Consider the following 23,140-nt stretch of genomic DNA (forward strand, 5'->3'; position numbering starts at 1 on the left):
TATACAATACAAACGGTTAAATTACTTAAGTTCAGACAAAGAGGGGTCTAGTGTTAGTCATGGCTTTGTACACACCTACAAGAAAATGGTTTCTTAGAATAACATGATTTGCTTTCAATCAGTGGAATCAGGTATGTCTGTGTAGAAAAAAATATATTTATTTGTGGAAGTTTGGATACCATTTATGTAGCTTTATTACATAAGTCCAACCGAATAAGCTTATGTTGAAGTGTAAAATTTCTACATTTAAGTACAAGCAAGGTATTTGCCTGTTATTTGCTTTGGTCATTGACATTAATCCATATGAGCTAACTGACAGATATAAGTGTGCATAATAAACATATATGACTATTTTCTTTGAATATATATCTTAGCCTTTAAAAGTTTTATATATAATTTAAGTGTCTGACAGTTTAACAATAACCCAGATGAATGGGATTTTTAAGCATTCTGATGCATTTGTAAATGTCAAAGTAACATTTGTAATTCTTCCTTTGTGCAACAGTTTTGGTTGGCAGTCCATTTCAAAGCTGACATAAAAGAAATTATATTTTACAAGCAGTCATCCATATCTAGAAAAAAAAAATCCACTTCACTTTAGGACTAGCAACTGTATTTAAACAGCTTGTTAAATGGAATGATTGTGCTTTGCATTTTGAAAGTTACTGTTTACAATGTTGCTCACTGCTTCCTACAACCAATACTGTGCACTGAATCAAAAACTCTAGGATTCCTACATCCTTACAAACAGAGATATTGATGAGGTTGCAGAATGTTACATGGGCCCTGGATGGAGGGTTCTATTCTGCTTTGTGGCTCATGTTAGGCCCCTATTGTTTTACCTCTACAGTTTCAGTTACCATCAATTTCTTGTTCCTACATTCTCTATATACTATTTTAACTCTATCTTGCATGTAGGATTGAGAAATGCCCCTTTAACTCTACTAATTCTACTAATACATTAAATGAATGTCCCTATAGGGTTCCCCTCAAATTCTGGAGTTAAACAATGCAACCCTTGTATTCATACTTATATCTATACCACAGTAAAAGTAATAGTTAATTATATAAAAATTACAAAGTGTTCCTATGAAAAAATGGAAAAAAAATACATCTTCAGTGGCCATATAAATAACAACAATAATAATAACTCCACATGCAAAATTATAGCACTTTGTTGGTTGCGTTAGTATCAATGTATAAGTAATACATTTCATTACACCTGAATAAATTACTGCAAATATATATTTACACAATTACCTTGAGTTCCTGAGCTATTAGCCACCAAAGCTTAAACTCCTATTAAAGACATTTTCCTGTTTTAACAACCTAAGGCAAATATGCATGTGCGCTTTTGTTTGACTCCCTCGTCTGTTTGCTGGCCGAGCATGCTGGGAGTTTGCCAAAACTGTAACTTAACCTTCATGACAAAAAAGTCATACACAAAACTTTGGAAATGCAAAAAAAAAAAAAAAAAACACACAAAACAAGCTTTTCTGGAACATAAATTTAAACCCTAAAAAAACCCACAAAAAAACATATTACTTCACGCACATCCTGTATACTCCAGTTAGCCATTATTATACCTTAAAGTAAGACAAATAACTGCCCAAAAAAGACCAGAACATACCACCTATGTTATACCCTGAAATGCTTTTTGCTCTTGCAACAAAAAAAAAAATGAAACTTGTATCTACATTTAATGTCTATGAAGATTTTCTTTCATCCAGGTCATGATATACAGTATCTAGTAGAATTAAGTCGAAAAAAACCTGGACTTTTCTGAGATTTTCACCACTCATCCGAGTGGCTTCTTCCGTTCAAATTAGTTAATTCTACTAGATACTGTAAATCTACATTTGATATATTTTATAAGCTGCAGGAATAGGATATAGCCTATGCCAAGGTAGAACATCAGTGAAATTCACTGTTATTTAAGGTAAACAGTGTAACAGCTGTAATGAAGCAGCAACAATAACCACTAAATAAATAAGTAGTTACTGTTACTGATAGCTTCCTAGTACATGTAGTTGCATTCAATGAGGTGAAGCTTTTTTGCCCTGTTGTTGCTTTAAACATGATTGGCATTCCAACACTTTAAATTCTGTGTGTTTGCTTAATACGTAACATTTGCTTTACTAAGCACAAAACAGGTTACCAGATAATACTTTCAATTACTTTTTCCTTTTACAGGCCTGGAGTGCTTGCCTTTCACCTAAATGGTTTGCAGCACACTGAAAAAAGTGCATTTATGATTGTCTTGCTGTGTGTTACACAAATCACGTAGTTTTGTCCATTGTTAGCAAATAAGCCAAACTGCGTGCACATAATGAAGAAAAGCTATATAAAATGCTGCAAACCTCTGTAAAGGTATGGGACCTGTTATCCAGAATGCTCGGGACCTGGGGTTTTCTGGATAAGGGATCTTTCTGTAATTTGGATCTCCATAACTTAAGTCTACTAAAAATAATTTAAATATTGAATAAACCCAATAAACTCCAGTAAGGATTAATTATCTTAGTTGGGATCAAGTACAAGGTACTGTTTTATTATTACAGAAAAAGGAAATCATTTTTAAAAATTAGAATTATTTGCTTATAATGGAGTCTGTGGGAGATGGCCTTTCCGTAATTCTGAACATTCTGGAAAATGGGTTTCCGGATAAGGGATCCTATACCTGTACCACATTTTAAAGTAGATAAGAGGTAATGAGTAAAACAGCACTCACTTCTTTCTTATACTGGAAATTGGGGCCATTGTTAGTGCCATGCAACAGGAGGACAAAGTGCACAAAGTTTTGGGCAATGGCCCTAAAGTTACAAGACTGGAGCTAATGTTCTGGTGCTCACAAAGGCAGTTTATATTTGGAGAGGTTAATAGTACAGTTTGAGGCAGCATTGGTTCAACCAGGAAGTGATAGCTAGGAGACATTAATCTGGGTCTGAATATCTATGTATATCTGGATGGCATCTCTATATACAGCAGAACCCCAATTCTATGTTCCTAGATTTAACATTACTGACATTAATGCTATTTTTCATGGTCAAATGGGGCAAAGTGCATTTTTTTCGTTTCCAGAATTTACGTTTCTTCTTTTGTCATTGTCACCTGAAAAAATGTAAAATCAGGGTTTTGCTTTAATTGATATTTAAGGCCAAATGAAGAGATACAGTTTCTGAAAAAAAGATAGTGTACATGGAGAACAACATAGGGCGGAGTACATAGCCCTGGGGCACCTCCACACTAAGGTGAACCGGGGAACTATGAAAAATATAACTCAATGGCCTGTGATAAAATGGTTTTAATGATTATTTCATTAGATGAGGATGGTAGTGTTGACAATTCCAATCTCTGTGGAATGCACAAGGTTACAGGTTAGTCACTGGTACAACGTGTTCCAGATAACTCCTGATAGTGTAATGCTTTATCCTCAGGACCAGATACATTTATTCAGCCTCCCTGAATGATGCTCTATCTAAAGGAAACAAGTAATAATATACTGTATGAAGTGAGAACTGACATCACGTGTTTTTAAAACTGAAAGCATAATACAGGATGATAATTAACTCTGGCCCAAAAATGCACTTCGATTGCAAGGCATTTAAATATCAGCAAGCATGACAGTATGTGTCAATGACAGTATGTGTGTTAATTCATGAAAATACAGCAGCAACAAATGTTTCAAGTGTTTTTGCCCTTTTTTTCAACATGGTCAGGCCTAGGTTACATAAATAAAACATACAGAAATTCCCTTCTTTCTTTGCATATCATACAGATGATAGAAGGTGTGATGCCATGGGGACAAATGACTGAGTGTAAAGAGTATTGAATAGATGTGTGTATCTCTGATGATACAGAATAATGACATTCATTATAATACATCTGACAGTATCATAATAAACTGCTATGTATTGACTGCTCTACTAAATAATTTGTTGCATTATTTAATTATAGGGAATTATTAAGGCATTAGAGGAGAAGGCAGTGTAAATATGTCAGGTGCATGCCCAAAAGCAGAATACAGAAATGGAAAGAACAGAAGGCATTGTACTCACTGAGAATACAGGTAATCTGTACTAAATTATTTTAAAGTAGGGTATGCCACTACATAGGGCACTCTGGTCCTTAAATGCAACATCTGATTAATCAATCGTATAAATAATAAAGTAAAATGAATAAAGTTTTTACTGATGTTTTATCAATAATAGTTATTGAAAATTCCTACATCAATGGTTCTGTCAAATGTGGGAGCCATAGAAAAGCTTTGACCATTCGACATCCCGCAGTGTGCCAAACCTGTGACATCAAGTATGTATTCATGTTAATTCTGGGATTTCACATCAGGGTGTGTGTGTGGTGTGTTTCTGTGAACAGAACCTATGTGGCTGCACCTTCATGTTAGAAATAAGGAAGGACACACACTTAATTGTACTTTCCATGCTTATCAGTGGACGGCAAGGAACATGCAATATAATGTCAGTGAAATAGTTAAGGCAAACACAACAAAAAAAGGCAGTTTTTTTCTTTATGACTGGTATAAAAATATAAGGGCTGTTACTGTAAGTGAAATAATCAATGGCAGATGAAACAATACATTTTTCACAAGATCAACACCAGGAGTAAAACATAACAAGATGTTAGAAACCAGTATGACTCGTTACAAATGAACATGCACATTTCCTAAGATATTTGTAATTATACTGAAAATCCTTTAAGTGGGCGGCCAGGGTGACTTTCTCGTTGCCCATTGTTCCCAGTATAGTTTAGATGTTATATGGAAAAGTTATATACTATTCATATGTGTGAATTTATTTCATAATGTCTTACTTAACATTATCTATATTTTTATGTCCCTTTCATATTATTGCAGTACAAGCTTATAATTAAATATCAGACAAGTATCATAAAAATACCAATACTGTCTAGGTGTAATGTATTTATCTAATTTAAACAAAATCAAGTGACCATATTCTCAGGTGTGCCACAATATTTTCACTAGAATAGTGGGGTGGGTTTTTTACAAGTCACTTTGCCCTGTACTTGGCAACATACACTCATTTGATTCCTGAAATGTTCGTTTTTACATTACATTATATGGGGCTAATCTATTAATCTCATACAAAAGAGGATAGGGCACAATGTTGAGTTCTTGAAGCAAGCATGTCACACATTCATTTAACTTAAGACAGCCATATATGGTTATGTAGGGCACAAGTGGTATAGGCACCTTTCTATAGTTTAATGCAAACAGCATGAATGATATGAACAGCAACCTGGTATATTGGGAGATGAAATATTCCCACACCAATCAATATCCATAATAGATAGGCATCAAATCGATGGCCCATCATAAACCTTCCAAAAATCATATGAAACTTCGTATGGGTACACGGATGGCTAGCTAGTCCAACATTTATACAAAACAAATACTAGCCTCTATAAATAGATAATAGGCTTGCTAAAAAAATAACTCTTGGAACTGGGGGACTATTAACACCTAAGATCAGTACTTCAGTGCACAGATTTTAAAAACGTGGTTATAAAGGGATGTAAAAATATGCAAGCCACTTATACCCTTAATAGGACTGCATAATGAACATCCATAATGGAGAAGGACTGGGGGTTCATGTAGATAATAATCTTGGCTGGAGCAATGATAGTAATGCCCCATCTAGAATATGCTGTGCAGTTTTGGTCTCTGGTGTTTAAACGAGATTTTATTGAATTATAAATGGTCCAAAGAACGGCAACTAAGCTTGCCAGGGTATGGAAAGTCTCAGTTATGAAGAAAGACTGGCTAAGTTGTAATTGTTTATGCTGCAGAAGAGGTGCTTAAGGGGGATATATAAGGGGATCATATAATAATCTCTCTAATGCTTTATTAACCAGTAGGCCATTCCAGCAGACACAAGGGCATCCACTGAGATAAGAAGAAAGGATGTTCCATCTAAATATTTGAAAAAGTATTTTTACAGTTTCTCCCCTAAAGTAACTGTAAGCAACTGGCACAAAATGACCTAAAAATAATGTGACTTTTGCACAGAATCAAACAAATTGTATCAATGATATGTCCTAGTTTCCTTATGACCAAATTCAATACTATGGACACGTCTTGATCCTCTCACAAATTCCTCACACACCCACTTGTGCTTTAATATTTATAAACACCACAGAATAATGGTACAACTGGCACATTATATGTAAGCAAAAGGGACATACTGAGCTTGATTTACATTGAGCAAGGCTACTGGATAGCAGTGCTGTTTTTAACAAGTACTTCACTTCTATATAGAAAGTACAGATTTACATGAATCACTGCTATCATTTAATAAAACTGAATACTTACTTAATTCTAAACATTGTTCATAAACATGCCTCAGAGTGTCTTGAAAAATGTCAGGTAGATGTACATAGTTTGCAAGATGATTCTACCATTACATACTGGAATGTAATTCACATTTGTTTCACACTGTGTTCTCTACACAAACACAAGAGTGTACACACAGATGTATCGATGTAGATTTAAAAAGCACCTGAAAGAGTTGTCAGAGACTAGTACATAAAGAATGCCAGCCACAAATACAAACTTAACATGACCACACATAGTAGGCCAATACTGTCAACCAAAGTCTCTACAGAGAAGTTATGCAGGCCACTGGCAAAAAGCTTTCCTTTGGGCATTTAACACCAGTTTTATTGATGTAAAATGAAACTTCTTTTACCTTACACTGTCCTTTACTGAGTGGACTGCTTTATATTTAGCTTAATGTGATACTGACACTAAAAACTACTCTTCAAAATATGAATGTACATTAAAAGTTCCCTATAGGCCTCGATGATCAATTTTCATTCATAGGGAGGCTTTTATAAGTAATTGTTACTTGAAGTTCCTAAACCTGACTGTTTTGTCAACCTGACTCACTTCTCAACCTGCCAGTTAGCTTCCAATGCTAATGGACTACTGCTGAACAAATATGGCAGCCTCCTCATAGGGGAACATAGAGGATAAGATAGGTATTGTAAAAGCATCAACTACTTTTATGGTAATTATTAATAGCATGCAAAGCCAATGTTATGACAGATGTAACAAAATGGTTTAAATCTCTGGTGACAGTATCTCTTTAAACATTCAGTTTTTAAGGTCAATCATAAAATAAAAATGTTAGGCACCCCCCCCCCCCCCCCAGTTGTTTATACGCTCATGCTGCAAGTCACAGATTTCACAGCTCTGACGGCTGATTCCAGCAATTTACATTATATTAGTGACAAACAGAGTGCAGAGTTGTTCATGGTAGGAAAGAAAAATTAGGTTGAAACAGCACATTAAACCATAAGGAAAAACCATATTAACTTTTTGTTAACATAATTATTAAGCATCTACTACACTTTGGTGATGTTTTTGTTATAAAAGTTCAGATAAAATTCTATGTGAATAACAAAAATTGTCAGTATCACCTTCGGTCTACTCTACAGGGATTAATGCTATTAGGTGAAATAATGATTTATGACAAAAAGAGTAATAGGATCAGATCATTTAAAAGGAAAAGTAAAGGTTAGGATTAAGGATTGCCAATGTACAGTATAGTGAAGCTCAGAGCTCCTGTACCAGCTACAAGATGATGGCCAGATATAAAAAAAATGTATTTGTCCAACCCAATAACTAAGTATGTGGCCATCTTGGACATGGTGGCTCAAATTGGCCAATAAAGGCACTGCTCCAGATAATTTTTAAGTTGGACAAATAACCATATCAGTTAGGGTGAATCTAGTGTGCTTGAGGCAATGCAATCCATAGTCGCTCAAAAAAGTTTTCCAGCATTTCCAACTATAACCACTTGATTCCAAAAAGATTCTTATCAGAATACATCTTTTCAAACAGAGGTGGCTATTGGCCATTTTGGACAAAGGACAGTCTACCACATATTTTGGGCAACCTAGTAATAGCTACTAAGTCTGGGCCAGTTCTAGTAACCGATAGCAACTAATTAGCAGGAAATACCTACTGCTCTGGTTGCTAGATCTAGAGAAAACTTTGCACCTGTTAATTTATGATGTCTATGCAGTCAGTTTAAAAAAAACAAAAAAAACATTCTGTCATCCTTCAAATTTGCATGTTTAGCTGTGGCACTGACAATATATGAACAGCTTGACTTTCAGGTAAGCACACAAGTTTACTAGCTGCTGCAGCACTCTACAGCAGTGAGAAGGGAGGGTAAAAAAATGGAGACGAGAAAAGTAATTAAACTGGGGAGCTTATCCTTTAGAGCAAATCACTGCTATAAATGGTAATTTAAACAGTAATGCTATATGAATTTTGTCAATTTTCATGTTGGGCTTTAGCTGCCCTTTAGTGTATGTTAAGGAGGAAGCCACTGCAACATAAGAAGTCAAGGGATTCACTAATATGCCTGCAGCTGCACAATTATCATGCAGTAATTTAAACCACAATACCCTGAAAATTTTCCCTGCTGTCACATTAGCATACTAGGCAACGATGTTGGACTATGAAAATGAGGGACCCAGGATAAATGGCTGAAATATAGAAATAAAAAACAATAGTCAAAATAATTTTGGAGTTACTGAACTTGCAGTCAGCTAGAATGTGAGCGAAAAGTTTTTAATCCGGACATGGAATGGCATGACACCAATCAGTTTTCTTTACTTCTGCATTATTAGTCTGAGATCTTGATAAAATACATTAAGACTATGCTGCTTAGGTATGTTATTCAGACAATGTTATCATTTAAAATTCTTCTGATGAGTTTTGTTATTGCCTTGATGTTATCTGGTGACGCCAAGCTGCAGTCAGTCGGCTCTGCATATTTCTATAATGTTACTGAATAAACATTCAACAGGGTTTACTTGGCAGAATTTACAGCTCAACACCATACAATTGTCCTGACTGAAGGCTAAAGTAGAATCCTTCTTTAACACCATATAATTCTTCAGAGACAGCAAATAGCTACTGGATCATACCCCTATACAATAAGAATATTGCAAAGCTGGGACCTACAAGTATTCAAGATAATTAGCAATACTTACTCCATACTCTTGGCAAAATCAAATCACATGCCTATTTTGGTGAAAAAGGCTTATTTTAAGAAATTCCAAAACATACAATCAATAATATGAAAGTAGTTGCAGCTTTGAGAAACATTTGTTGCCAGATATCTTAAAATACCATAACAGGCTGTTTGGGAGAAATATGCATAAGAAACAGACAGGTTTGGTATTGCTGGTGTGTGATAAAAAATGAACACAAATAGGAAGCATGGCATTTCTAAGGCTTCTTACCTTTTGCTGAATATTTAAAGACAGTGGCTACTTCTGAATCATGCCCAGTGGCATTCAAATGATTGCAAATCAATTATGTTGACTCTTTTTCTGTATTTCTCTATAGAGAGTGTGCCCAGTCTGCTAAACTTCCATACATACAGTTGCAATAACATGCTGCTGAGTTGCTATTTGTTTGCTGGCAGCATGTCTTTCAGCCACAAATCTAGAATCATGTCGAGCTATAGCAGTTCACCAGGGACATGTGTTGTACAACAGGGCAGTGGTGACCTTCGACTAACCCAGATATTTTAAATATAATTCTTCTGAAATATATGTGCCCTCTGCCACTGTGTTTTTTTTAAATCCTGTTTCAGTCATATTATTGTGAGTTATGATGCAGGTCACATTCTACATCATCCCACACAGATATACATTTCGTTACAGCAATGGTATGGTGTCTAGTTCCAGTATCACTGGCAGGTTTTAGTTATTTGGCCCCCATCTGTAATTAATATAAATACTGTTACCTGGGCTTCAGTCTTATGAGACAATATCGGAGAATCAGAAATATCCTATGAGTGACTGTGGTCTCTAATGTATAAATGTAATATATATAGACAGATGATGATAGATAGATATAAATAATACACATGATACAATAATTAGATTGCACTGTCAGTCAGTGGGAGTCAATAAGCCATTTGTTAGGGCTCAGGAGAAAATGACAGCACACTGCTGTTAGATCTCAGTCACAGAGCATCTTCCCAAGAACCTACTTCCTATTCTTCCTGGAGATGCGCGGTGATTCAGCTTCATTGGTTGATTCATAATGTGTGCTGCATGGGAGCCAGCACGGAATGGGTTAATGCGACCTATGCAGCCCATATAGCGGTGCTTAAAGGGATCTAACCCATTCACTTAGGTTTCGTTAAATACCCTTTAATGCAATGATATGAACAAGCAGTGCCATTCCTTATGTAAGTGACAGTATCCTTGATAAGGAGCGGGGCGCAAGTGTCACCCCCTTCTCAGATAGCCCTTATCGCCGGGCACAAAGATGACAGACCAAGAAGCCGGGCATTTGCCTTTTTTACTGAATGAAGATCAGCTGTTAGACAAATCCCATGGATTGTGCAGGCAGCGAATGGACGGAGAGGGCATACATGCCAATACTTGGGGATCCATTGTATAATATATCTCCTTTATGTGATCGTGTAAATATCCAGCAGAGCTATAAATAGCAGCCCCTGCACAAAGCAGCCAGCGATTGCTCACAATGTGCAGTTTGCAGCACGATCAGCGAGCGAAGCCTACGTGTTTCAGCTCATTCTGCAGCGCACAAGCAATGCTCCCCGGAGCCCCACATCTATGGGCGCCTAATTGCACTGCAAACCCCATGCACCGATGCACCCCATTCCCACCGCACTGTGGCTAGCATGGTCCGGTGAATGTGCAGAGCCCTCACCAATACACATATTGCAGGCAGACACGAACATTCCCTCCTACCTCATGAGCCAGGCTGGTATTCCGGGTTCTCTATGGCACCTTCACTGATCCGGCCACTTTCTCCTGAGCGGACCAAGGCGGCGGAGTAGTCCAAACAGGCGCTAAAAGCCGCTATTCCAGCCCCACACGAATGCCTGGGATTCACTGCACAAGCCAGACACGGCTACACAAAACTGCAGCTGAGCTCCTGCTCTCCCCTCCCTTTAAGAGATGAAGCGAGTGCTCCCCTCAGTCTCTCCCTGTCTGTTCTTGCTGTCTCTCCCCTCCCCCTCCAATCTGAACTCAGTGCGGCTCAGCCCGGGTCATTCCCATTTCTCAGCTGGCTGACCCCTTCCCTGTGCCCTGCCACTCGGTTCCAGCCTCAAAGAAGCTGCTCATAGGTGAGAGGCAGGTGACCTTTCCGTGAAGAAAGTCAAAGCAGCTAATGATGGACGAAGGGAAATGAAGGCACCATTGCAAGGATACGCTATTGTAGCACCATATATATATAGCCATTAGCAGGTGCTGGTAGCTGTAGTTCTGCATAAGGGCAGGTTCATAGGTTGACGATCACATAGTTTACAGTAAAGGAGGGTGTTAATATTCTCTCATTACTTTAAATATCAGCAGCCATTTTTGTAAACAACATTCATGCTCCATCGCCTCATCTTACATAGAAATCTAGGCTTTGTGTTGTTAAATGTGACATGGAGATGAATCTAGCTAAAGCTTTATTTTTTTACATTTCAGCATGACTGAAGGAGTGGGGGTGGGTTCTCCCAATCCTGATGCACAGTGCACTGGGGAGTAGCATTCATTAACCCCCAAGCATCAGCTGTGCGTTTTAGAAGCAGCAAATCAAATCAGAGTGTCCCTCTACCTCTCTCAGAATCCAGCAATGGCTTCTCTACATTGTACATATTAGTTTCATTAATACTGTAAAGATTTCTGCTAGTAAAACTGCATTTTTCTTATTTTCAAGTACATCGTGATAAGAATATGCAAGATTAGGGTCCATATTGGTATCATGTTCCTCTTTCCCCAGGCAATTTTTAATGAAATCTTACTTTACCAAATAATTACATGTGAAGATGCTGAAAGGGACTTCATTAAGTAAATGCCAGGCTGTATACTATCCTGTCAGGTATATTTTGCCATAGATTCTATAAAAACACCTTTGAAACCATACAGTTGCAGAACTGTTTATTATATAGCTCAGATTCTTGAAGCAGCCTGCACTGGTTTCTGTACTGCTCAATTATTATTCAGTTCTGCACTGCATAACTCAGTGTACAACCCCACAGGCGTTTTAACTTGTATTTTGATATGTTGTGGCTTCTCCTATCTTTCATCCCACAGCAGCACAAGCATGAATTCTTGTTATGCCCTTTGCACCTGTACCCATGTGAGTGGACATCAGCCAGGAAAAGGAAAAATCTTGTACATTTCGATCTAGCTGCTGCTAGATTAGAATTAATTCAGATTAAGGCCTTGAGCATACTTGGGTGTAAATGCTCAGAGGGGCACAGTACAGGTATGGGATCTGTTATCCGGAAACCTGATACCCAGAAAGCTCTGAATTTCTGAATTACGGAAAGCCTGTCTCCTATAGACTCCATTTTAATCAAATAATTTAGATTTTTAAAACTGATTGCCTTTTTCTCTGTAAAAATAAAACAGTGCTTTGTATTTGATCCCAAATAAGATATAATGAATCCTTACTGGATGCAAAATAATTCTTTTGGGTTTAATGCTTTATTGATTTTTTAGTAGACTTAAGGTATAAAGATCCAAATTATGGAAAGACCTCTTATCTGGAATACCCTTGGTCCCGAGCATTCTGGATAATGGGTCCTATACCTGTACTCTATTGACATTGCATAAGTATGCTCCAAGTTTTGTGTACCTGTGCAATGTGCAACTTTCCCAGCTGCACAGTCAGAATACCACTATGGAATTAAATGCCAGTATGCATTAGGCCTCAGCACAATCTGCAGCCAACAGGTCTGGACTTGGCTTCAAAATTGGCCTTGGCATTTCAGGTACAGAGAGGCCCAAACAGCCCAATAAAAAGTGACTTATATGGCATCTTACAGCAGCCCCACTGGCATTTGCCAGAATTAACAGATTGCAAGTCCAGGCCTGGAAGCCAAGTATCTGATATCATCAGTTTTAAGTCCTGTAGCAGGTGGATTGTACAAACATCTAGTTTTGGAGCCACAATCTACAGAGAGATATCTATGCATTGTTATGCCTGGCAACAAATGTCTGACCCTTGATTCCATTGACGTCAGATAAGTGTTAGTACAAGACATTATTTCAGGCCTCTTATTTTGTTCTAGCTTTGAAGCTAAGGGAAGCATGTGAGGTTATAAGATGTCAGTGCTACATAAATAAAGGATAATACTAATAGTAAGGTCACTTCCTTTCAGTGCAACAGACAGCATTGATTTCTTTGATACCTTTGGAGAAGAGATTTTAGGTTTGATTCTCACTGCTCTGGTTTTTCAGACCTTTAAAGCAAAAAAAAAAATCTCAGTTTTGATATGATCCATTTTGCTTAAATTGTTGCTGGGGATTGACTATATGATAGGAAGCATATGTTGGACCTTTCAGTAATGGACCAGGACTGACAGAAAAGTAGACACAGCCATTATCAATCATATCTGCTGCAGCGAACAGAGTGATTTCCTTGGTTCCTCTGTAAGGATGGCTGCTAGTAATAATGCCTTTTAAGGGTGCTTTTTTTTGGTAAGTGCATCAAATGTGAAAAACATTTTGCTCAACGTTGCTGTCATTCAGTACACTTAATTGGATACAGTTGGCAGTGTCGGAACAGTATTTGGAGAAGAATTGCAATTCCTGACAGTTACAGATTTTGATTTATCTTCAAGTACAGTGCTCTGTCAAGTAGTTTTTACTTGTTGAATATGCCTAATATATTCAGTATCAATCAACATCTTGCATCAGCCAACGGAACACAAGTTTTTCTTAGGAAAGACAATAAATATGTAGATACTACTACATACATACATACATACATACATAACTTTTTACTAAGAGATTTAATTCAATGTTCTTGAACACATAACAAAGGCATTAAAAAAACAAACGCCTAGTTTTAAGTAAGAGCAAGGTGGCAGTTGCCTTAGCAGCCAGGCCCATGGAAAGCAAAAGACCTTGGTAAAATGACATATTGATGCATTCTAAAACACCCATTTGACATTTTCAGGATTTATACTATGGATTCTTAATTGAAGCCCTGCAGTCATTGTTGAACTCTAATTCCGAAGGCAACACTAGAAGGACTGTCAGTTGAGAATACCTGGTCTGAATTTGTTCCACGTGGGGCCCAAGCTTTTTGTTTAACCCTTGCCCCTTCTTCTCTCACCTACAGTCCTTGCTACAACCATTTCTTTCAATCCTGCCGCATTACAGCATTTTGCCAAAAATATGTCTAACCTCCAGAGCTTGGAAAACACCCTAGAACACTGCTGTGGGGATAGACCAAAAAATGGATGGAAAGAGGTAAAATATAAAACCACATACTTCAAATAACATGAAAGTCAACAAAAATAAGGAACAAAAAATTGGTCAGATTATTTATATGTACAAGATACTAAAAGGCATGATTTTATTTTATAAATAAGATAGTATGTTATTTTATAAAAGATTTAAATAAATCACAATCATTGCCACAATAAAATAGATGATAGCTATTCATGGAATGATGGCTAAATACTCCACCAGCAGTTTAGACTCTGGAGCACAGAAGAAAGGATATCAATGAAACACAAAGAGTAGAAACTGACATTTTGCCAAAAATAATATATATAAAAAATATTCTAAAACATATGATTCAGATTAATCCTAGGCCTAAATGCGATACCTACAATATTACCCTGACCCCCAGAGAAGAGATAAATGACACTGCAACTTACACACTAAAAGAAAATATCTACATTTTAGTACTGTAACTTTTTTCTTTCATTTCAGTGCATCAATCTCTTTAATCAAATTTTTTAGACTGCACGCAGATCGTTAGCCAGAGAAAGGTCATAACACCTCAAACCTGGCAAAGAGAAGCTGAATTTGATATATCCTATTATAAACCGAGTGCTGCACAGCTCCATGGATCTCTTTCTACTCATGGGGGAAGAAGCAGGTAAAAAGTGACTTTATTCAGTGACATCAACAGATGAAAAATGTCTTGCTACATTATTCCTATGCAAAGCAGCCTAAAGCAATGTTCTACTGTTAAATGGTAGTATATCTGTGAGAAGAATAAACTTTCAGGAAAAAAAATCTATACTGTATTTTGTGATTTTATTTTCATTCATGTATTTTTTTTTCAAATTAACTACTCTCTCAAATCTTATAGAAACCTTTTTATAGGATGTTGGATAAAATGTTTTTTACAGGGCTCTCTAAAAACAGGAAAAACTAAACAAAGTCATTGTATATTATGCTTAAAGGGAATTCCAACCCAAAATCGAATTTGCATAATGAAAGAAAATATAATCCTAAGCAACTTTCCAATATACATTAATTAAAAATGTTCACTTGTTTCAAAATTATTTGGTAATGGAATTGCCATAAAAAAAATTGGTTCTGTTTCAGTCTGTTGTAACAGAAGTCAGTGTTTTCAATGCAGTTTGTTTATCAGCCTGCCTCAGCTACATTGTATCACATTGTTCAATATGTGGCCACAATTGGCAACTTTTTTGCATTTTGCATACTGTGTGGTGCATTGTGCAAATAGCCACAGACCTCTGTGCATTGTTTTGGTAAGCAGCTCCATTCACTAATACAGCACTGACTGCATTGGTCAATGTATTAGTGAGAGGCAGGCAGGGGGAGGCATGTAGGCAAAGTGGGTGCAAAGTAGAGAAAGCCAGGAGGAGCAGCCCTCGTGGGGTCCTGTCCTTAGTGCCTGCCCTAAGGTCAGGGCTGAGCTGCACCTCCAGATGCTGCACAGAAAGATCCAGAACTCAGTGCAGAGTGCACCAACCCTGGCAGTGCAAGTGCTCTGTAAGTGAGCACTAAGGGGTGTGCTCTTGCACCCTTTAGCATTCTTTTACTTGTGCCCCTGGGGTTCATAAGCTTTCCCTTTTGATGTCTCCAGAGCTGTGGTCCAAATACCTTCTAATATGTCTTTGTATTTGTATATACAATCAAAACCTAGGGGCAGATTTACTAATCCACGAACGGTCCGTCCGAAGGCGTGCGAATGCGTTTTTTTGTAATGATTGTTTTTTTTGCGACTTTTTCATCGCAGTCGCAGCTTTTCCGTATGTCCCATGATTTTTTCGTCGCCGGCACGACTTTTTCGTATATTTTCCGCGACTTTTTCCAGCGTTCACTATTGTTCAATACGAAAAAATTGCAACAGCGACGAAAAAGTCGCGCAAAATACGATAAAGTCGTGACGGTGATGAAAAAGTTGCGACGAATACAAAAAAATCGAAACGGCGACAAAAAAGTCACAAAATTTTCGTTTCCAATAAGATTTTTTCCCTTCGGGATTCGGATTCGTGGATTAGTAAATCTGCCCCCTAGACTAGATGTTATCAGGAGTGGTTTACTGAAACAAAAACAGATATATTATGTAAAACAGTATATATTTACCAGCCTTGACAGGCAAAGTTATGTAAAGCATTAGGTGCTATATTAATGAATACAAGAACAGGGTTGTAGTATCGGTAATAGTGACAGAGGAGGTGTATCGGCACTCCAGTACTTCAGTAATATGGTACTGGGAGACTGGACTGCAGTACAGCTCATGTGCCTTTGGCCAATGTTGCTCTGTGGCCTTATGCATGCTAGGAGTAGATGAGAGGTGTTAGGTCTTATTCTTCCATTAACCCCCTAATTTTGGTGAATTTTGGTAGTGGTATTCCAGAAGTGCTGTAGATCACCTTAAGTTAACAGAAAAGGCTCCTGTTTGATCTCAGCAAGTGAATGTTTGAAAATGTACAAATGCATGTTTCTTTGTGGCAGTCACTTGTCTGGTGCTTGTCTTACAGTTCATGTTGTCATTAGTATGGCACTATCCATAGTGAACCACTGTGTTGTAATCATCCCTTCTTAGTAGACTCATGTGCCATAGGCCCAATAACTAGTGTATAAATGTTCCTGTGTTATATGATTTCTGCTATATTTTATCCTTCACATCTACATATACAACAGGAAGTGGAAGAAACAGGCTGCATAGTTTGAACAAAAATACACATTTGTTCTTCTATTTTACAAGGTTAGAGCATACATTTAATAAAATATTGCTCAGAATTAAATACATTATACATTTCTTATTTTTAAATGGCCCTAATGCAGTCTGGAAGCAGTTACTTATGGACTGTTTTATGTTTGTTTGGAATGATCAAAATTATATGTGGAAGTACCTAAACATGTAGCAAGCCTAAAATTAACAACTTTCCCCTATTGTTCTTTGTATGGCTACCTTAAGTTTATTTATCTAGTTCAATGCGTGAGCCTCTGACTTCTGAAACTAACACACAGTTGGCAATACCAAGTCTTTTCTGCTATACATGCTGCTGTTATGGCCAAAGCTGTCCCAGAGAGCTCCAGCTATTTTACACAAGAAGTAACAATTCTGTATAAACCAAGACCAAAGATCAAAGGCATACAAATGTACCAAATGTTTCATAACATTTCTGCTTCATTATATACATTGTATTTCTTCTTGTAATTTATAATCTCATATTGTATGTGCTAATCTCAATTCTATAAAAGTCTCATTGTTACAAGGAACATTTTCAACACAAATATTATCAGTAAAACTGATTTAATCTAGAAATTAAACCAATGAGTATTTTGCTGACACTGTAATGTTGAAATTACAGAGTACAAAAACTTGTTTTAGTTGTGTTAAATCAGGAGAAAAAATAGCAGAATAAATAGACAGTTCAATAACTCCAAAGCCATGGAATGCAATTCTTTCTATAGTGCAGGTGTATTTGCCACCAAGACCACATTAATTGGCATTTTGTTGTTCTGGGCAAAAATGTTGATAGCAACACACTGGTAGCCAGCAAACACAGAGATTGTCACAAATTAGTATGTGTATTGCTGCCTTGCAATAAATCAATGAAATAAACTGAAAATGTTGTATAGAATATAATTGGCACAGTATAAAGAAACTGAGGCTGCTGACATTTCCTGCTTACAGGCAAAATTTGGTTATTATAGATTCAATTAGTATTTGTGAGACACTTGATCTCTTTTGCTCTTTTTTAATCTATGAATCTCCTGTTGAACAAAGGGGAACAATATCCAAGATGGAACTATGCACAGTGAAACGCAGCAGCTTTCTGGTTACTGCAATGGTCATATATCAGCCTACTTCTCTCTCTTGGGACCCAGAAAACTGACCACTGAAAACTGAATGCTGGTGTAAATGTTCATGGTAAATTTGTATTGTGGCTCCTGCCATATAGAATAATTCAATATATTAAGCCATTCATCCAGCTTCATTTCCATGTTCAAATCAATAACCCTTCATTTTCTCCTTCATGTACTAATAAATGTGCATATTTTGATACAGGGGGCACAATTCATCAAACTCACATCATATTATCATCAAATGATAGGATTATTTTAGTTTACCAGTCTCTGTCTATATAAATGCAGCTTTGTGCAGCATATGAACCCCTTTTTTTACTCTTATGTATTTACTTATGTGATTTTTTTTTCTCCTCTAACTGTTTGAAAGTCTTTCTTGATTTTGGGGGAGGTTTATCAAAATGTGAGATTAGGGATCACCACAGAAAAATTTACCCACTTTCTATTCATTGTTATGGGATTTTTAGAGGGGTATTTATAAGTGGCTGAAAGTTAGAGTTCACCATTTCATAAACTTCTAAAAATGTGGGTGAATTTTCTCCGTGGTGAACTCTAATCTCACGTTTTGATAAATCTGCCACTAAATCTCACATGCACCTCTCTCTATTTTTAATCCCATCTATTGTACATGCCGCTTCTTTTTTTATCTGAAACCAGCAGGGTTTCCATATTTTACAATGCTACAGTGCAGACAGAAATCAGAATAATTAAGTATCACAATTTGAGAGATATTGTGCAGACAGAAAGCTAAACAAAGGCAGTGCACATAAAACCATACAGCTCCCTTATCCCCATTTATAATGAAAGGCTGTAATTTTAGCCAGGCAGTAACCCATAGCAACCAACAACGCCGACAACTAACTACTACTAACGGCACAGTTCTAGGCCAAATACATATCATCACCATTTTTTCACGCTTTCACATATTTTAACTTCTTTTTACTCTAATTTCCTGATTTGAATTTTCTGATTTGACCTCCTCACAAAGTGACATCCTATTTATTTTATTACTTATATTATTATGAGTAATCTAGTACCTTTTGCCCTCTCACAATACTCTTCTATATTCATCACATTTTGCTTTATGCTTCACATCCATAAACAGGGTCAAGTTTGTACTATGTATTTATACAACCCCACTATAGGGGAAACAATGTATTTTTTATTTCATTGAGTTATATTTTGTCTTCAAAAGAATACAAAATTAGTATGGCTGCACTAACCTGATCTTCTTCCAGTGACAGAACTGTACCAGAAAAACACCATCTAACACACAGCAGGTGAGCAAAACACTGCAAGTGCTGTACCACAGAGCAAGCTCCACTGCTTGCATATTTTGCCTCACTTGATATGATAGCCTTTGACAGACAAAACTACCACAAAGAAGGGGTTTAACAGGGATAAAGCAGCATCAACCATCTTTATAAGAAACATTGTAAAACACTGTATTGCTAAAGTGAGATAGGTAACTATGCCACTTTTAACTCAGGTTGAAAGTTGGCATTATTTGTTTCTAACATTGTCTCACCCTAAAAGAGAGACAAAAATTAGTTATTAAATTATTTGCCTTGTAGGTTCTTTGGTAAAATAATAAATCACTAGGTATATGTAACATATTAGAAATGTATTTCGCATCTTTATGCTATTAGACTCTGGCTTCAAGCTTTGAAAAATGCTAAAGTTATGCATGTGGTTAGTGATTTTTTGAAACTGCACATTGATGTTGCAAATTTTACTCCCTAGGACTCCTTCTAAAGGGAAAAAATATGCTAAAATAAATTAGATGTCCATCCCATATAATTGAGTAACCTCATATGACACGATCAGCAATAAAGGATAGTTTCTGTGGTTTGTGAGAGAGACCAGCAGTAGGGTTGGCACAAATGCTAATGAAGGCCATTTAAGGAACTGTCTCTGTAATTAGAGTGCCAACTTGTAACCCACCACAAAGAGTGAAATATAAAAGTGTTAACTACTGACCTGCATTAACTGTGCAGACTGGCTGACAGTGATTATGCTAAATCTGTGACAAGATGTTTTTTATATGTTTGTGCATATATATAAATATATATATATATATATAAATCAGTCTTTATAGTGTCTGTACTCCAAGGCTTGTAACCTTACGGGGTGCACAGCCAAATTTTAAGTATTCAGCAATAAATATTCTGTGAAAATATTCTGTTTTAAAAGAACCCTTAAAAATCGTCATACATTTATTTTAGACATTGTTTTAAAAGAATCCTGGAGAAAGGTCCCATTGAGGACCGAAACATTGGATTCTTTTAAAACAATATGTCTAAAATAAACTTATGACTATTTTAAAGGGTGTGCTGGTCGCAGAATATTTATTGCTATATATATATTGTGAGAGATGCAATGGAAAAGGTCATTGTTTGGTGTATTTCCACCAAAACACCTGGTTTTACAGCAGGTGATGCTGTGTTGGAGTAAATCTCCCTTTAAGTTTATGATTTGACCAGCTGTAGGGAGCTGCCTGATTAGGCTGCAGGTGAGCAGCCAATAAAGAGGGCTGTGTGATTTACAGAGAGAGTTGGAGTTGAACCTTGACTGAGTGAAGGTCACTCTCAGAGCAGGGCACAGAGCAGGAGGGCTGCCTGTGTTAGGAACACCCAGAGGAGCTGGGGGTGCCACTTGCCACTGCCAGGGAGCAGAGGGAGTTCTGACCAAATGGATGAGTGCTGAGAGGGCTCAGCAAGGCTTACTGTGAAGCCTGAGTGTTCCAGAGTGTGGAACCAACCCTGGAAGGTGAGAACCCTGAAGAAGGGACAAACAATAATCCTGAACTGTATGTTGATGAACTGTGATATGTTTCGGTTGGGAAGAACTGGCCCTAAATAAACCTGAGTTTTGCTTGAAGACTTGGTGTCCCTGTCTCTATGCTCCAGATCCTCTGCATGCCTGCCTGCCTACCATTGCTAATTCCCCCAAAATTGCGTGTACAGGCAGTCTGCATGTCACAATATATATATATATATATATATATAATATATCATGTATAAAAGCATGTAGAACACAGAGCACTCATGGGACTTGCTGTGTACGTGCTGATATGTTTTGCGCCACCACCTGGGCCTTTTTTGTCTCTTTTTTTTGGGTGAGTGAGCTGCCATTCAAACTCACAGCATCACAACATAAATGCTTACATTGCAAACCTTTAATGTAAAGGTAATTGCAAGATATTGATGATGATTAATTGATGAAAAAATATATTCTGTTTCTGACATCACTCTTGTAAAACTACGTCCAAGAGCATGTTACAGTGAATGGTACAGATTGTAATTTATTGGGTAAATAATGTGAGAGTACATTGATTTAACAGTAGCTTGTTGACACATAGAAATCAATTGATATCTTATATTAGGCAGTTAACTATTGGACAGGTTGATTGGACTTTGGACTACTGAGAATGGTTGCTTTATACAGGTATGGGACTGGTTATCCAGAATGTTAGGGACCTGGGGTTTTCTGGATAAGGGGTCTTTCTGTAATTTGGATCTTCTACCTTAGGTCTGCTAAAAATATTTAAACAGTAATTAAACCCAATAGGATTGTTTTGGCTCCATTAAGGATTAATTATATAATCTTATATATAACCCGTGAGGACCCCACTGCTGACACAGAGACATAAAAAAGCAAGACTACAGTTTGCCAAAATGTACTTGAGTAAGCCACAATCCTTCTGGGAAAACGTCTTGTGGACAGATGAGACCAAGATAGAGCTTTTTGGTAAAGCACATCATTCTACTGTTTACCGAAAACAGAATGAGGCCTACAAAGAATAGAATACAGTACCTACAGTGAAATATGGTGGAGGTTCAATGATGTTTTGGGGTTGTTTTGCTGCCTCTGGCACTGGGTGCCTTGAATGTGTGCAAGGCATCATGAAATCTGAGGATTACCAAAGGATTTTAGGTTGCACTGTAGAGCTCAATGTCAGAAAGCTGAGTTTGCGTCCGAGATCTTGGGTCTTCCAGCAGGACAATGACCCCAAACATACATCAAAAAGTACCCAGAAATGGATGGCAACAAAGCGCTGGAGAGTTCTAAAGTGGCCAGCAATGGGTCCAGATCTAAATCCCATTGAACATCTGTGGAGAGATCTTAAAATTGCTGTTGGGAAAAGGCGCCCTTCCAATAAAGATAGACCTGGAGCAGTTTGCAAAGGAAGAGTGCTCCTAAATTCCCGGTGAGAGGTGTAAGACTTATTGATGGTTATAGGAAGCGACTGATTTCAGTTATTTTTTCCAAAGGGTGTGCAACCAAATATTAAGTTAAGGGTGCCAATAATTTTGTCCAGCCCATTTTTGGAGTTTTGTGTGACATTATGTGCAGTTTGCTTTTTTTCCTCCCTTTTTTGTTCTGTTTCAATACTCACAAAGGGAATAAACATGTGTATAGCAAAACATATGTTACTGCAATACTTTTCTATTATTTTTATTGGAAAAATTTCTGGGGTGCCAACAATTCGGACCATTACTGTATATCTTAGTTCTAACGAAAAACAATATGAAATGTGCAACAAGGTACTGACAGCATGTTAAAGTAATGTAAAGATCTGAGGTTCCTTTAACATAAGAATTTCTAATCATATAATCCTTTCCATTCACTCCTGAGAATTGTATAATTTAAGCCGTTGTAGTGTCTGAGTCACGGTAAACATCTTTAGAAGGTCAAGGGCTCTGATTTTAATTATTATTTGTTCTAGTTAATGAGGGATGCTTTAATGTGTATATAAATAAACACAAGTCATTAAAGACACCATTTAAAATTGTCTAACTAAAATGTATTCTGCATTGAGGTATCATTTTGCTGACTAACAGTAATATTTAGAAAAAAGCAAACTAAATTAACCACCATAGTCCTTAAAACATTTTGGGGGAAATTTACAAAAGCGTCGGTAAGTACACAGTCCTTAAAGTGTCGGTCGCCAAATTGAAAAAATGTTGTAAGCACGACTAATTCACAGAAGGTATTTCATAGTATTAAGGATTTG

At 37.0% G+C, this 23,140-nt stretch overlaps 1 protein-coding gene and 1 long non-coding RNA gene across 8 annotated transcripts in view; one reads left to right on the forward strand and one right to left on the reverse strand.

Annotated features, from left to right (window-relative positions):
- The window catches only part of magi2 (membrane associated guanylate kinase, WW and PDZ domain containing 2), a 451,931-nt gene that overhangs the window by 227,632 nt on the left and 201,159 nt on the right, over positions 1–23,140 (reverse strand). The window contains exon 1 of one of the 7 annotated variants that reach the window (XM_031897515.1): positions 10,783–11,034. The exons of the other annotated variants lie outside the window; for them this stretch is intronic. The gene's annotated coding sequence lies outside the window, so the exon portion shown is untranslated. Of the gene's footprint in view, positions 1–10,782; positions 11,035–23,140 lie in introns of those variants that run through there. 7 annotated transcript variants of the gene reach the window in all.
- LOC105946850 lies at positions 11,073–15,049 on the forward strand. Its single transcript, XR_001170335.3, has 3 exons — positions 11,073–11,162; positions 14,159–14,289; positions 14,758–15,049. It is a non-coding gene; the product is annotated as an uncharacterized LOC105946850 (long non-coding RNA).

The sequence above is a fragment of the Xenopus tropicalis genome, chromosome 3, assembly GCF_000004195.4.
Source record: "Xenopus tropicalis strain Nigerian chromosome 3, UCB_Xtro_10.0, whole genome shotgun sequence".
Lineage (NCBI taxonomy): Eukaryota > Metazoa > Chordata > Amphibia > Anura > Pipidae > Xenopus > Xenopus tropicalis.